The 6,981-nt window shown below is 50.5% G+C and overlaps 1 protein-coding gene across 1 annotated transcript in view; it reads right to left on the bottom strand.

Moving 5' to 3' along the window:
• The window catches only part of PRKRA (protein activator of interferon induced protein kinase EIF2AK2), a 145,408-nt gene that overhangs the window by 111,168 nt on the left and 27,259 nt on the right, over positions 1-6,981 (bottom strand). The window lies entirely within an intron of this gene.

The raw sequence follows: 6,981 nt of genomic DNA, 5'->3' as shown, positions 1-6,981 counted from the left end.
TCAGTACCCTGGTTTCATTTGGCTGTAACGCACCCTACTATAGATTTTACTTCAGGACCTTCCACCTTTCTAGTGAAATGAACTTGGGTCACCACAGAACCGTACAGAAAACGCAGTCCAGTTCATTAGATCTGTGGAAAGTTAGATATGACAGTCTGGACCGCAATTTCCGAGCCACCAAATGGTCTACTGACCTGACCTCGACATTTGTATTTGAGGGCATACAGTGCCTTGCGAAAGTATTCGGCCCCCTGGAACTTTTCAACCTTTTCCCACATATCATGCTTCAAACATAAAGATGCCAAATGTAAATTTCTTTCTCGCTCCATTGGGGGACCCAGGTAACCATGGGTGTATGCTGCTGCTAGGAGGCTGACACTATGCAAATAAAGAAAAATAACTCCTCCCCGGCAGTATACACCCTCCGACAGGCAGCTCAGTTTTGAAACACCGGATCCGCATTTCTTTTTCTTTCAGGGATTGTGTGTGTTTATTAATCTTTTCCCCTTTCGTTTCAGATACACTTCTGGGGGTTACAGGGTGCAGTTCTTCTCACCCTGATTCCCCGCATTAAGCGACCGAAAGAGCAGTGTGGTATCACCCACATCGCACCCTCTCGGATCCGCTGGGCAGGACTTTGTTTCATGTCACCCTGGGGTGTTCATGTTTACTTTCGGTGGCCAGTCCTTGCCTTTTTTTCCCCCCCTCATCCCTCTCCTCGGAGTGGGCTGAGAGGAAGACGCTGGTCACCTGCGGTGACCTCACCCCCTTTTAAGGGGGTGACGTCGTCTTCTGCACCGGTTGAAATAGCGCGGGAAGGAGGACCACATCTCCCAGGACCCTTTCTGCCATCAAGGGATCCTGATGCGTTCCTCATCTTCAGGTAGGAAGATCTTCAAGCAACAGCAGCCCCTGTCCCCGCATCATCACAATCTCCATGCAGGGGCACTTAACCTTATTATCCAATAGCACTCGCCGCTGCACGGGCGCGTCATTACCAGGCTAGGGGGTTCCGGGGCCATCAGGCGCTCTTTTATTTAAATCTCGCGCCTCTTTCCTCGCAGCGCGCTTTTTCCACTATATTCCTTTCTGGCAAGTCTCTGCCCCGGGAGGCCGTGCCCCTTCTTCCTCGTCCCCAGCTCTGGACACACCTCGCTTGCAGCCCAGCGCTGGTATTGGCGGCGCTCCGGCGGGCCACACCCCCCTTTTCCCTGCCGGCCTATTGGGCGCTCGGTTTCTCTTCAGCGGCCACGCCCCACTGTTTGGCGCGTTCTCTGCACGAGCAGACGCTCGCAGCCTGCGCTTTCCCGGCCAGCTGCCTCCTGTGCATCGCGTACTCCATAAAGTGTCTCAGTCCCTGGTTCAGGTACTAGAACGTATTCCACTGCTGACTACTGCCACCAGAACCACGAACGCTTCTCACAGCGATTCGCTCACACCTGTCCAAGACCCTCACAGAGGCAGACTTTGAGAAAAGAACCAGAAAGCGTTTTCTGTCTAGTTCTTCATCCACTTCTCCGGATCCAACTGCGTCAGCCGGGATACCGCTCTCTACCCGTTCCCCCCTCTTCGCAGGCGGACGCCGGGTCAGATGTATCCTCTCAGTCGGATTCTGACTCAGATGCAGAGCAGACTTCTGCAAAGCAGGATATGATTGACAGCCTTATCTCAGCCATTATTCAAACGCTTGAGCTTAAGGAGGATGAGGCAGCTTCTCAGGACATCTCCTTTTCTTTCAAACGGATGAAGCGTCCTTCTAGAGTTTTTTTTCAATCATAAGGAATTTGATAACACTACGTCTAGACACTGGGAACACCCTGGTAAACGTTTTCCAGGGAGGAAACGTTTAGACATTTTATACCAGTTTGCTGCAGACCTTGTTAGCAAATGGTCTGAATCTCCTAAGGTAGATCCACCTGTGTCTAGATTATCCTCCCAGACAGTGCTGTCCATTCCTGACGCGGCGTATCTAAAGGACCCCACGGACGGACAAAATTGAGGCTCTAACCAAATCAGCTTTTGAAGCTTCTGGTACCTCTCTCTGCCCCAATTTCGCCTCTACCTGGGTGGCAAAAGCGGTGTCGGCCTGGGCCAAAACCCTATGCAGAGATATTGTAGCTTCGGCTCCCGCACAAGAGCTAGCGGATTTAGCAGATCAGATTTCACTGGCTGGAAAGAACCTTCTGAATGCTTCTCTGGATACGGCTGCTTGCTCTGCAAGAGCAAACAGCAATATTGTCGCCATTCGCCGTGTCCTCTGGCTGAAGGCGTGGAACGCAGATCCCGCTTCCAAATAATCCCTCACAGGTTTGCCTTTCCAGGGATCCAGGCTCTTTGGAGCGCAGCTAGACCAAATGATCTCTGGCGCCACGGGCGGTAAGAGCACTTCTCTTCCGCAGTCTAAGCCTAGGCATCCCTTCAATAGAAAGGCACCCCATTCCTTTCGCTCATTCGCCTCCTCAGGCGGTGCCTCTCAGAATGACCGGTCTTTCACTCAAAGGGACCGAAGGAAGCCTTCTTTCAGGCCTACCCTCACTGGAGAGCTAAATGCCGCTCCTCCAAATCTTTCGATTCTCGCGACCACAGATTTTCTTTCAAATGATGGGTCACCCCCACCTGGAAATCTTTCCAGGGTGGGAGGCAGGCTTCTTCTGTTCAGAGCCTTGGTTATCAGTAGTCGACGACGCCTGGGTCAGGGAGATTGTCACATCAGGTTACAAAATAGAATTTTCTCCCGCCCTCCCATGTCCCAGGGCTTTTTCAGGCAGTCGATTCGCTTCTCGCCTCAGGGGTAATCGTCCCAGTGCCTTCCAACCAGCGGTTTTCCGTTTTACTCAAATCTATTTGTAGTTCCGAAAAATGATGGCTCTCTTGGCCCGATTTTGGACCTCAGACTGTTGAACCGCCACCTCCGGATTCAGCACTTCAAGATGGAGTCCTTGCACTCGGTGATCGCCTCCATGGAAGCGGGAGAATTTCTGTGCTCTGTGGACATTCGGGATGCGTATCTGCACATTCCGATTTGTGTTCAGCATCAGAGTTTCCTTCGTTTTACAATCCAGGACCAACATTTCCAATTCACGGCTCTTCCTTTCGGCTTGGCGTTCGCCCACAGAGTCTTTACGAAGGTAATGGTGGCGGTCATGGCCATCCTTTGGTCGAAGGGGATTACGAGAATCCCCTATCTCGACGATCTCCTCGTAAAGGGTCCGTCTCACTGCGACTGCTGTCGCAGTCTCCAGATCACTCTGGACACGTTAAACCCGCCTCGGTAGGATAATCAACGGACAAAATTCCACCTTGATTTCATCCCAACATCTAGAATTCCTGGTCATGGAATTCGACACCATTCAGACTCAGGTCTTCCTCCAAAGGGAGAAATTCCTCTCCCTTCAGAGGGGCATCAAAGTCCTAAAGCATCCTACCCCTCTACCTCTACGGCTCGGCATGAGGGTTCTGGGCAAGATGGTCGCTTCCATGGAAGCGGTCCCTTATGCTCAGTTTCACTCTCGCCCTCTCCAGCTGGCCCTTCTGTCAGTTTGGGACAGGAATCCACTCTCCTTAGACCGCCCAGTTCGCCTCCCTCTCGATGTGAGACAGTCTCTCACTTGGTGGACGCTATCCACTTCCATTCTGCGTGGGAGATTGTTTATCCCCCTCCGCTGGCAGGTCAGCACCACCGATGCCAGTCTCCCAGGAGTAAGATGCGGTCTTTCTTCACCTCACAGCCCATGGGCGCTGGACTGCTCAAGAGGCACGCCTGCCGATCAATCTCTTGGAAATCAGGGCTATTTTTCTAGCCCTCCGCTGGCAGCCCCTCCTCTCAGGAAAACCGGTTCGCATTCAGTCGGACAACGCCACAGCTGTGGCTTACATAAGCCATCAGGAGGGACTCGCAGCAAGCAAGTCATGACGGAGGTGGCAAAAATTCTGCGGTGGGCGGAGAACCATGTTCCCTCCATATAAGCTGTCCACATCCCAGGGGTGGACAATTGAGCCCCTGACGGCTGAGAAAGTCGGATTCCCATGTCAGGTGAGTGGGTTCTTCTCCCCGCTGTCTTCGACCAGATTTGCCAAAGCTGGGGCGTGCCGGACGTCGACCTAATGGCCTCCCGAGCAAACCACAAGGTTCCCCAGTACGTATCCAGATCCCGGGATCCAAGGGCTGTCAGCTGCGATGCTCTCGTGATCTTGTGGGCCCAGTTTCAGATACCTTACCTGTTCCCGCCTCTTCCCTTGCTTCCAAGGGTCGTAAAGAAGATAAAGTCAGAGGGGGTTCCCGTTCTCCTAGTAGCTCCAGATTGGCCCCGCAGTGCCTGGTATGCGGAGCTAGTGAACATGTTCTCGGACGTACCTTGGAGGCTCCCAGACCGTCCGGATCTTTTATCGCAGGGTCCCCTCTTCCACCCGAGTTCTCGGTCTCTGAATTTAATGGTATGGCCGTTGAGGCCACGATCCTGAAGGACTCAGGTTTTTCTCAACGTGTCATACAAACCATAAGAGCTAGGAAACCAGCATGTTCCCGTATCTACCATAGATGTTGGAAGGCCTTTTTCCGATGGTGTGACGTCAACGGTCTCTCCCCTATGGTTTTTTCCCTTCCTTCGCTTCTCGGATTTCCTCAGTCGGGTCTAGATTCGAACCTCTCCCTGAGCACGTTAAAGGGTCAGGTTTCTGCCTTGTCAATTCTCTTTCAAAGAGACCTTGTTTCTCTCCCCCAGGTGAGAACCTTCCTTCAGGGGGTTGCTCATGTTGCACCTCATTACCATCCTCCGGTTGCTCCTTGGGACCTCAACCTTGTGCTCGTGCCCTCCAGTGTACGCCTTTTGAACCGATTCGGGACATCTTTTTTTTTTTTTGCTTCTTTCCTGGAAAGTAGCTTTTCTGGTCACCATCACCTCGATCAGGAGAGTTTCCGAGTTGGCGGCGTTGTCCTGTCGTTCTCCCTTTCTGGTCCTTCATCAAGACAAAGTTGTCCTTCGGCCTGTCCCTTCTTTTCTGCCAAAGGTGGTTTTGGCTTTTCACATCAATGAAGACATCGTCCTTCCTTCTTTGTGCCCTTCCCCAGTTCATCCTTATAGAAATCTCTCCACAATTTGGATGTGGTTAGGGCTATCTGAGTCTACCTTGCCAGAACTGCTCCTTTTCGTCAGTCCGACCCTCTGTTTGTAATCTCGAAAGGTCGTCAGAAGGGGCTCCCCCGCCTCTAAGTCCACAATTGCTCCCCCGGGGGTGAGGGCTCACTCTACCTGGGCTGTGGGAGCTTCTTGGGCAGTTCGTCACCAAGCCACAGCCTCGCAGGTTTGCAAGGCCGCAACTTGGTCGTCCATCCACACCTTTGTGAAATTCTACAAGGTGCACACTCAGGCTTCTGCGGATGCAGGCCTGGGTAGAAAGATACTGCAGGCGGCAGTTTCGCACCGGCCGACCTAGTTCTCTATTCTTATCCCGCCCTGGGGACTGCTTTTGGATGTCCCATGGTTACCTGTGTCCCCCAATGAAGCGAGAAAGCAAAAATCCCTCTTTGTTCTTACCGTAAAATCTTTCTTGGAGCCTTTATTGGGGGACAGAGCACCCTCCCTTTATGTTGTACCGTATTGGCTAACGTGCCGTTGTTGTGGGTTGGTACATAGGTTGAGTTGTTTACACTTGTTCCTACTACTGCTTTTGCACCAACTAAGGTGCCTGTCAGAGGGTGTATACTGCCGGGGAGGAGTTATTTTTCTTTATTTGCATAGTGTCAGCCTCCTAGTGACAGCAGCATACACCCATGGTTACCTGTGTCCCCCAGTGAAGGCTCCAAGAAAGAGATTTTTACGGTAAGAACCAAAAATCCCTCTTTTTGGTGAAGAATTGAAGAATGAACAAGTGGAACACAATTGTGAAGTTGAACGAAAATGTATTGGTTATTTTAAATTTTTGTGGAAATTCAAAAACTGAAAAGTGGGGTGTGCAATATTATTCGGCCCCTTTAACTTAATACTTTGTTGGGCCACCTTTTGCTGCGATTACAGCTGCAAGTCGCTTGGGGTATGTCTCTATCAGTTTTGTACATCGAGAGACTGAAATTCTTGCTCATTTTTCCTTGGCAAACAGCTCGAGCTCAGTGAGGTTTGATGGAGATCGTTTGTGAACAGCAGTTTTCAGCTCTTTCCACAGATTCTCGATTGGATTGAGGTCTGGACTTTAACTAGGCCATTCTAACACCTGGATACGTTTTTGTGAACCATTCCAATGTAGATTTTGCTTTATGTTTGGGATCATTGTCTTGTTGGAAGACAAATCTCTGTCCCAGTCTCAGGTCTTTTGCAGACTCCAACAGGTTTTCTTCAAGAATGGTCCTGTATTTGGCTCCATCCATCTTCCCATCAATTTTAACCATCTTCCCTGTCCCTGCTGAAGAAAAGCAGGCCCAAACCATGATGCTGCCACCACCATGTTTGACAATGGGGATGGTGTGTTCAGGGTGATGAGCTGTGTTGCCTTTACGCCAAACATATCGTTTGTCATTGTTGCCAAAAAGTTCGATTTTGGTTTCATCTGACCAGAGCACCTTCTTCCATATGTTTGGTGTGTCTCCCAGGTGGCTTGTTGCAAACTTTAAATGACACTTTTTATGGATATCTTTGAGAAATGGCTTTCTTCTTGCCACCCTTTCATAAAGGCCAGATTTGTGCAGTGTACGAATGATTGTTGTCCTATGGTCAGACTGTCTCACCTCAGCTGTAGGTCTCTGCAGTTCATCCAGAGTGATCATGGGCTTCTTGGCTGCATCTCTGATCAGTCTTCTCCTTGTTTGAGATGAAAGTTTAGAGGGACAGCCGGGTTTTTGTAGATTTGCAGTGGTATGATACTCCTTCCATTTCAATATGATCGCTTGCACAGTGCTCCTTGGGATGTTTAAATTTTTAGAAATCATTTTGTACCCAAATCCGGCTTTAAACTTCTCCACAACAGTATCACGGACCTGCCTGCTGTGTT

This window comes from Ranitomeya variabilis, chromosome 7 (genome assembly GCF_051348905.1).
Source record: "Ranitomeya variabilis isolate aRanVar5 chromosome 7, aRanVar5.hap1, whole genome shotgun sequence".
NCBI classification, from domain to species: domain Eukaryota; kingdom Metazoa; phylum Chordata; class Amphibia; order Anura; family Dendrobatidae; genus Ranitomeya; species Ranitomeya variabilis.
The sequence above is the reverse complement of the archived record's forward strand: the minus strand, read 5'-3'. Positions and strand labels throughout refer to the sequence as shown.